Here is a 9,581-nt window from a genome sequence, read left to right on the forward strand (position 1 = left end):
ACTCAGTTTTCAGATGAAAATGCTCCTTCTCAATGTGTTTTAGTGATGGCTTAGTGATTCTTTAGAATCACTTTAGTGGAAGATAGAAAGACTTTTTTATCTCCTACAATACCAATATGAAGAATGGAAATAGATATTTTAGCAATTGGACACTAGTGTCGTAGTAGCAGCCTTCACAGTGGTGAAAAGGTGGAAGCATTCTAGATGTCAACCAATAGATAAATACACCCACCAAATATACTATAGAATGTTATTCAGCCATCTTTAGGAACGCAGTATGGATACATGCTATCAGATGGCTATACCTCTGAAACATTGTTACATAATTCAGTCAGATACAAAGATAACACGGTCTGTGCTTCCTTTCACATAGAATATCCACAAGAGATAAGCTCATAGAAACAGACCAGGGTGTGGGAAGGGGAGGAGTGAAGAGTAACTGCTTAACATGTCCGGGTTCTTCTTGGAGGAGATGGACATATTATGGAAGAATGATGGTCACATGAAATGGGGGTTTACTAAAAGCTACTGACTTGGTTGCTTTAAAACAGTTAAACTTATAATATGTTGATTTTCTCCCCTTAATAATTAAAGTCCTAGATATTTTAAGGATACAGTTTTCATGTCTTGTTGCATAGAGCACTGGTCATCTTTGGTACTGAGGAGTGGAGGTAGTAAAGAGTTAAGAGAAAAAAATGACAGCTAGTTTTCTTTTCAACTCGATTGCTATATTATCAACAAAAAGGGTATGTGGTAGCCAATTTGATGACAATTGATGATACAGGAAAGCAGTTTAAAGGGGTCCCATAGACAAGAACGATACAGTACCCACAGATCACCAAAGCAGGACCACATTCCACAGTAACCTAAAGCCACTTTGGCATTACTGTTTATGCAACATCCACCAGAACCAGGACCACTGTCATGGAAGCAATATCCTCAGATGATGGAAGCAGCATCCTCAGATGATGGAAGCAGCATCCTCAGATGTTGGAAGCAGCATCCTCAAATGATGGAAGCAGCATCCTCAGATATTGGAAGCAGCATCCTCAGATGTTGGAAGCAGCATCCTCAGACAGGTTTGCCCAATGAAGGAGCCATCATTCAGCTGCAGCATGGTCTCCTTGAAATGAGTGGGGACAGACAATTGTGGTTCTGCACACATGGAGCTTCTCTCTATCTAACCTATGAATAGTGGAAATATCTGCTTACAGTGAGCCCCCAGTACATGCAGAATTCTGTATAATGTACATGTGACTTACATATCTAAAACCTAAGGTAGTTCTCATCATGGTTTTGAATGTTTCTGTCTTATACAAGAAGAGTCTGAGGAAGAGAGACTGCAATTGAGTCCTAGATACCACAGGTTCCAGGCAGCGGTGTCTAGATTGACAGCCAGCAGAAAGTAAGCCATAGGCCTCTCTGCCTGGGCTTGTTGGGCAACATGGAGGGATTCCTCCCGCAGTTCCCCTTCCTTGTGGAATCCCAAAATGCTTCCCTTTTGCTGTTTCAGGAGATCATCTCCTCCAGCATCTGACTTTGATGCCTTTTGCACCCAAACTCTGAAGCAGAGACCCAGTGAGTTTCCTTAACAGTATTTTCATGTTGTTTCCAACACTGGGATATAAATAGGACAAAACAATAGCCTGTCTTTCCTTTGCCTCTGCTATTGTTTGTGTGATGAGCTCTGGGTCAGAAGACACGCAGGCTTCGCACAAACAACCTCTGCTTTAGCTTAGAAATCCTGAAGAGATTTGTTCCCTTTCACCGAGTGTATGTGAGAGACACTGACTTATTTTTTATGACTGACATGGAGTCATTTGAATGCCATTTTTTTCCCAACCTGACCCTCCAATCCCCAGAAAGTCTAATAACAATGTATCAGAAAGCCAGGAGCTCTGAGCAGTTAGTAAATCCAGTATGCTGGGGACATACATAGCAAAGAGGCACCAGTCTGGGAATGAATGAGTGTGGCCTAGGTGGCGTGTTCTGTTGAACTTTCATCTTTCCATTTTACAGATGAAGGAATTGAGTCTCTGATGGCAAGGCAATGGAGCCATATATCTCATCCGGCAGTGGCATGCAGAACTTAAGCCCTGGTTCACCTTCTAGTTCCATTCAGGTCAAAGTCATCTTCACCAACCCCCCTCTCATGTCACTTCCTTCTTCTCATGGTGCCCTATGATCAAGGACACACTGTGACAAAAGTTTGACCCACAGCATGAATAATGCAGTTCCCAGAATAACTACCTTGTGTTGTTTTATCTGTCTGCTTTCTCAGAGGATGAAACCAAGGCCCAGAGAGGTCACTTGGCAAAAGTGTATCAAGACCTACATAAGAGTTTTGCTTTTGTTACACAGCAGATTAGGCTTTTCTCATTGATGGAACAAAAGCAACTTAAGAAAGGTTTACTTTGGCTCCTGAGTTAGAGGGGGCAGTTCATCTTGGAAGGGAAGGCATGGCTGAGCAGTCCCAGCTGTGGGGGCAGGAGCTTGAAGCAGCTGGTCACATGGCGGCCACAGTCAGGATTCTGGTCACATGGTGGCCACAGTCAGGGCACAGAGAGAGCTGAATGCTGGTGCCCAGTGCACTCCCTCCTTTCCATTTAGTCCCAGATTCCAGCCTATGGGACCCTGCCATCCACATTCATGGTGGATCTTTCTTCCCCAGTTAAGTCTAGAGGTATGTGTCCCTTCAGTGGTTTTCAATCCCATCAACTTGATGTGAGGGTCACAGAAAGAACTGTCCTTTGGCAGAGGGCCATCCCGAGAGACCAACACTTTTATTTTAGAACTTTGGACTTTTCCCGTTAAAGAGAACTTTAAAAAATTGTCATTGGTTGGAGCTGGAGTGATAGGATTGGTTGGATTGAGATTGGTTGGAGCTCAGCAGTTAGGGGCACACACTGCTCTTGCAGAAGGCCTGAGGTCAGGACCCAGCACCCACATCGGGTTGCTCACACCCATGTGTAACTCTAGTTTAGCATCCTAGACCCTCTTCTGGACAACTCAGGCACTTGCACTCATGTGGACAAACTACACACTGGCACTCACATACACACATAATTAAAATGAACATCTTTTTAAAATTGTTATTAGTATATTGCTTTAAGACGTAGTATCATCCCAGGAGAACCAGTGGAAAATTCTTCTAGGAGGACATGGATCTTCCTCTGGCCACATTCAAAACTTGGAGGAGTGGCGGTGGGGGGGGATAGTGCTCCAGGTTATTCCACAAAATATCTAGAGGGGAAGTTGACAAGGGAGGCTTCTTGTTTCTCCCCTCACTGACTGGGTCATTTAAGAGTAGTACCTGTTAGAGTGGCTGGGAGAGGGAGTGCTGGTATCACACTGCCTGACAACCTCTAAATGGTTGTTAAATGTTATTTAACAGGTCTATTAGTTATTAACATGACCTGGCCAATCAGCCAATAATAGAGACAGAGTCCTATGGATTTCTAAAATCAGCTGTAACACAATTACTGCATGAATTACCCCTAATCTATTTTTCTATATGCTTGACAGGCTAATTACTAGTTGAGTTCCCAGAGTACTTGCTGTTTGAGTCTCACACAGGTTGTTTCTGTTCCACAGTCTGCCTTGGGGGCACATTTCACTCAGCCATGTGCTCCTGGTCCATCTCATGCAATGGAGACCTCCTATACTCTCTGCCTCCTTCTCTTCTCCTTTTTCCTCCTCCTCCTCTCTCTCCTTGTGGTCCCTACACCACTTTTATTTAACCAATAGCTTTAAATTGGGGAACAAGGTTTACAGAGCATCACTTGGTATACATGACAATCTACTCATGGGGCAACCCGATCTTGGGCACCAATATTTAGCATCTGAATACATAGCAGCACAGGATCAATCCCTAAAAGATACCTTCTGTAGACTGTAAGTTAAGGAGCGCAGCCTTGCTGAGTCCCACTGCCCTCATCACTAGAGAAGGTAATACTATTATTATCTGCTATATAGAGTTGAGAGACTTAAGCTAATAAATACCACATACAAAGGGCACAGAAGAGAGCCAGGCACACCTTAGTGCCAGCTCTCAGCACACTTTAGGGAGCCATATGCCCATTAGTAGGACTGGCAACCAAAATCCTGGTACCAGCTGCCACTCTTAGTGAACCCCCTATCTCTTCACATACCTTTTCCAATTCATCCAGAGGTGTTATGTTGATCTTACACCAAGGTTCTGGAAGGAAGTGAGGTCACTTCTCTAATACCAGGTTGGTGTCTGCAACCCAATGCCATCTTTAAACATACTCTTCAGTATTTCACATGTATTTTTGTTTTGTTGGGGATGGGTTGCTGGCAAAAGGTAAACTCTGTGACTTGAATCAAATGCTTCCAGATACTGTTTTTTAGTAGAGCAACTGAGGACAGTCTGAGTGTCAGGGCTATGCTGCCTACGCTCATCTTGGGAGCTTGTCCTTGACTGACCTAACATCAGCTTACACTTATGGGACCCGAAGGAGTGGGTTGAGGACAGTGGCCAAGAAGAGTTTTCTTAGATTCAAAACCTATGGCCCAGAAAAAAAAGTTCAAAATGACCTTGAGCAAAACCTCTTTGTTCCTAAATGTTCTAGCTCAAGGAACTAGTGATGACTGGTCAGACAATATTGGAAATGACAAATAGCTCCATTTATAAGGGAATATGGAGGCTGGACAACTGCTTGGCTGTTTTCAATACTTCTTACTTGATCTTCATGGCTGTCTTCTGTAGCTCTGTTTACAGGTAAGGAAATCAAGATTCTGAAATGTGGGGTCAGGGACACATGGCGGGGCCAAGGGGGGGAGGCTTGGAGCAAGAGTGGGGTTGAGGCATGTCCAAACCTTGGAAATCTCATTCTGAGATTGGCTAGTGTAGGATCACTCTTCCACCCAATCCGTGCCCCAGGTCTGCATATCCAGCCCACCTCTGCCTCATCAGAAGAGGTCAGGAACCTGACAGCCAGGTTAAACTTCCTTTCCCCTTATAGGTCATGACCAGCAACACCTGGAATTCCTCCTTATGCAAATGAGGCACAGCCAGCACCCTGGGCCCCACCCAAAAGCCCCTACACACTCCCCCAAAGTTTAAACAGCCTTTGTTCCCCCAATTAAATGAGCCCTTCTCATTAAGCCTGTATAATCTCATTGCCCTCACTGGCTGCCTGGGGTCTCCATCCTCTGGCCTAGCCATTCCTGCCTTGCTTGAATTGGAGCCCTAAAGACAAGAAAGTAGAGTCTCTACTTGAGATGAAATTTTCCCTCAGGGGTTCAAGTGTTAGGGGTTTAGTCCTTCTGTGGCTATGTGGCAGTCTTACCTGGCTACCCCACTCATTCACTGGGCTTTATGTGTTGCCTTTCTGTTATGATAAAACACCATGACAAAAAGCAACTTCTTCAAGAAAGTATTTTGGCTTACAGTTTTCGAGGGATACGAGTCCATCAGGGCAGGATGCATAGCAGAAAGCCAAAAGATCCTATCTCAACAATAGACAGTGAACCGGAAGTAGGGCAAGGCAAGACCATGAGCCCTCAAAGCCTGTTTCCGGTAAAACATTTCCTCCACCAAGGCTGACACTTCCTAAATGTCCCCAAACATAGTCACTATCAGGGGACCAAGTATTCAAATGCCTGATTCTATAGAGAACATTTTTTCATATAAACCACTATGGGTACCCTCCTGCCTTAAGGCCTTCCCTAGAGCTAAAGTGATGTCATTATCTTCTTGAATCTCTAGAACTTCGAGTTAACTAAATCACATTACTTTATAAACTGGCTTACTATTTTGTCATGGTAATACTCAACAAATAAACCCAGAGTTATGTAAGGCATACAGTTAGGGGTCAAATTCCTGCCAACTTTTATTCTGAACATCTGAAATGTTCAGAAGTAAGTTACATGACCTTTGTACCCTTCTGGAAGGGCTTTACCATTGCCAGCCCAGTGAGCTAAACGGTAGGTGTGAGGAGATTCAAGTGGGACAAGCAGATTTCAATTCTCTCAACTAGCCCCTCAGTCCCCTGTTCCCTCAGATTCCCCTATGAGTTCTTGGGCTTTGGATATGACAGGTTCTACCTGAATGTCCTAAACACTGTGAGTTTAGAAGCTTTAAAGTCATTAGTTACGACAACTGGCTTAGTTTTACTTAAATGTTCCACAAATAACAAAATCCCACTTAAGTAGTGCCTCTCCTGTCATGTGAGTCTAAGGTAGGCACTCTCACTTACTCTGTTCCTCTCTGAGTTTGTGAGAAATATTGCCGCTAGTATTACAAACAAGAATACACTGATTTGTGAAACCAACCATTTCCAATTATCGTGGTTTTAGCTCAGATTCAATCAGATTCAAAGAAAAGACTTCAGTTAGGTCCAGGCCTCAAGTTCAAGAGAAACTCAGTCTCTTTTGCTGTTGTCTGTGTAGCTTTCTTGCATGGGGGGAACCAGAAAACAGAAACACAGCTCTAGGCTTTTTAAGGTCTGAGTTATAAACCAGATGCGCAGGTATGAAGGCAGCCTGTCAGCGGCAGTTTTCTGTAGAAGGATAAGCCTGACTGGAAGAAAATGCCCGTCTTTGCCATCCTCAGCCTCCCTCTTATGTGTAGCACAAACTCTGCCACAGTCTGACAACTTCTGTTTTGACAGAGGCTCCTGCTCTGCCAGCCTGAGCCTCATGAGGAGAGAGAAGCCTGCCATTTTGCACCCTTTTGCCTTTTCTGCTGTTTATTTTACTAAGACTCTTAAACCTGTCAGCGAAGCGGTTTCCAGTCCAGTCTCTGTGGTAATAATCTCCCTTTTAAAGCGATAAGCACTCAAAGTGAGACAGACTGGAAGTCCAACGGATGCTGCAAAGTTGCTGAATTCACTGGACTCTTTGAAGATGCCCCAATGGGTCAGGCTTTTTATTAGCTGCAGGGTAGGGGGGAAAAAGTACAGTTTAAAGGTATCACAGGCCCTTTAGAAATGACTAGAACTCTGTCAGTGGCAATGATCTTATGTAACCTGGGGTCTGTTGAGAAGCCATTAGACTTGTCTTTTGTTTGCTGATGCAATTATGATTTTATTCAAACTGCAGACAGTAAAATACATGGAGAAACTCAGCCCTTTCCAAGGCTCAGGCAGATGACTAGTTGAAGCTTTATTACATAAGTAGAGCAGATCAAAGCATACTTCCTGCCTACAGAGTGCAATGGTCACATGACGGTGTATTAGACTATCTTGAGCTGTGGTGTGGTATGTGTATGGGAAACTCCTCCCTGATTAAAGAAAAGGCACATGAAGCAAAACTCCATTCCTTCCTGTCTTTGAATATGACCATGTGCGATATCAAGCTGGCACTGTGGCAGCAGCCATGTTGTTTCCATGAGCAAGAGGAGAGAGGATGGCCAGGAAGCCCCCTGACATTGCGTTTTGCAGAATGATGCTTCTGTTCAAGACCGTTTGAATTTTATATTCTACTACCTACCAGCTGATAGCACCCTTTTATTACCCAGGCTGGGAAGCCCTGAGCAGTGGAGATGGCCTTCCGGCCTATTCTCTATACCGATCACCACTGATACAAAAGTATCTCACCGTCTTGGCACCCAGATGAAGAAAATGGTGACATAATCTTCACTGGAGAGGGGCTACTATTTGATGTCTTTGAGTACCACACACTTTTCCTGTCACCCACCTGAGCTGTCTCTACGGGCCTGAAGAGATGTTCCTGAACTGCAGTGGTTTGGCCTGTAATCCAGGCACAGCCGTGACACCAGCCCTTCCTCATGCCTTTCAGTAAGGGCACTATGACTTGTAGCTGGATTCTCAGTTCCCGGTTCATTGTGCAGAGGTAAAGATCTGAGTCCTGAGGCAGTGGGCAGGCCAAGCTTTCAAATGAAGTCTGGACATCATCGGAAGCAATGGCTTTGTTGAGTAACTGTCTAGAAAAATACTCGGGTTACTCTCCCACTTCCTTAACCATCCTGCTTTTTCCAGACTCCGCACAGTCAGAAGTCAGCACGTCTGTGTGTCTTCAGTTCCATGTTCCTTCTATAAGACATCTGACCAACAAGTTCTGTCCAAGTGATAATGACTTTAAAAAGAAAAAGGAAACCTGGCCTGGAGAGCCACACAGCTCAGCAGTGAAGACCACTGGCTGCTCTTCCAGAGGACCTGGGTTCAATTCCAAGCATCTCTATGGTGGCTATAACCATCTGTAACTCCAGTTGCAAGGGAATCTGACACCCTCCTCTGGCCTCTGGGACATGGTACCTATGTGGTATACAAGCGTACAAACATACAGAAAGCCCAAGTACATAAAGTAAAAATAATAAATTTTAAAATCCGAATGAAAAATGAATAAAGTATCTATTTATCTTGAGAAAGCAGCCATTGACGAGGTAGACAATACACTAGGAAGAAAGGGTGACGTAAAGGTACGCTGCAGGGTTTCGGTCCATGTTACAGCTTGGTGTACCATCACCTACTGAGACTTTATCAAAATAGTGACTTCAGAACCATAGTTTCCAGTCAGCAGTCTTAACCTTTACTTGAAGGGCCTCTCCCTGCTCCTTATTTGTGAAGCCCAACATCTTAGCAGGTCTTATTTTTTAGCCTGGGATGGGTAAGAAAAATCAGCTCGTCCTTACCCAGTCAGCTCCACGCCTGCTGATGGAGGCAGTTCAGAAGCCCACTGAGACGCACCGCTCAAGACCAAGAGCCAGGTACCCACATCCTCAAAAGCAGCCTCTGCCTTCTTCACAGTGTAAGCAGCCTTCTTAAAAGGAGAAGAAAGGGAGGGCGGACAGGGGGGAGGGAGGGAGAAATGGAGGAGGGGGAGTTTTAAGTAGTTCATACAGAGGTTTGGGGCAAAGCTCTCAGCAGAAACCATTAAAGTTTTCATTTTGTTGCTTTCAGAACGTGAAATTTTAAGTGAAGGTTCAAAAACAGGAGGAACCTAAGATCCCTCCTGAGGGAGCCGCTCCAGTTCCTGAATGCTGTGTGGAAACGACACAGAGCTACACAGGGCTGGTTGTTCTGGACTAAGGCTTCCTAACTTCTGTACTGGGTTTCCCAGCCTCTCCCAGCATCCTCTGGGCCTGGCCCCAGGGAACTCCTCTATGCAGATAAGGAGGCTGCCTTATCTGGCCCTTTCAAGCTCTCCTTTCCAGTGAAAACCACTCAGAAATCGGTTGCAGACCAGGCACTGGATTAAAGGCCAGGGCCTGGGCCAGCACCTCTAAGTAAACAGAAGGGTCACATGATTTATCGGGTGAGGAGTGTTTGCTGGAAGGCATGTGGTGTGAGGTTACCCTCTAGTCAGAGGGAGGGAGAGGGGGAGGGAAAGAAAACAAAACCTCCCACTTGCTTTTGTTTTTGAGGGAACCGCCCCTCCTGGGTGAACCCTAGGTGGGAATGGGGGTGGATGGCTCTGTGTCTGTGGGCCAGAGCAGTGGTGGCGATGGAGGGGAGGGGCTGAACTGGACAAGCAGTCTGGGAATCCAGGGGTCTGTCATCAGGAAGCGATCTCCTTCGAGAGGCCACTTTCCAGATGTTTCTCCCAGTCTTTTTGGATGGTCTTATTTCCTAGGTTTTTCACTTGGCTGGGTTTTC

General features: G+C 45.1%; 1 long non-coding RNA gene across 1 annotated transcript; it reads right to left on the minus strand.

Annotated features, from left to right (window-relative positions):
* Positions 1-706: 706 nt before the first annotated feature.
* Positions 707-9,013, minus strand: LOC114635965. The gene is made up of 2 exons (XR_003713558.1): positions 8,618-9,013; positions 707-1,185 (listed from the first exon to the last, which is right to left on the minus strand). It is a non-coding gene; the product is annotated as an uncharacterized LOC114635965 (long non-coding RNA).
* Between the last annotated feature and the right edge of the window lie 568 nt (positions 9,014-9,581).

This window comes from Grammomys surdaster, unplaced genomic scaffold (assembly GCF_004785775.1).
Source record: "Grammomys surdaster isolate TR1022 unplaced genomic scaffold, NIH_TR_1.0 99, whole genome shotgun sequence".
Lineage (NCBI taxonomy): Eukaryota > Metazoa > Chordata > Mammalia > Rodentia > Muridae > Grammomys > Grammomys surdaster.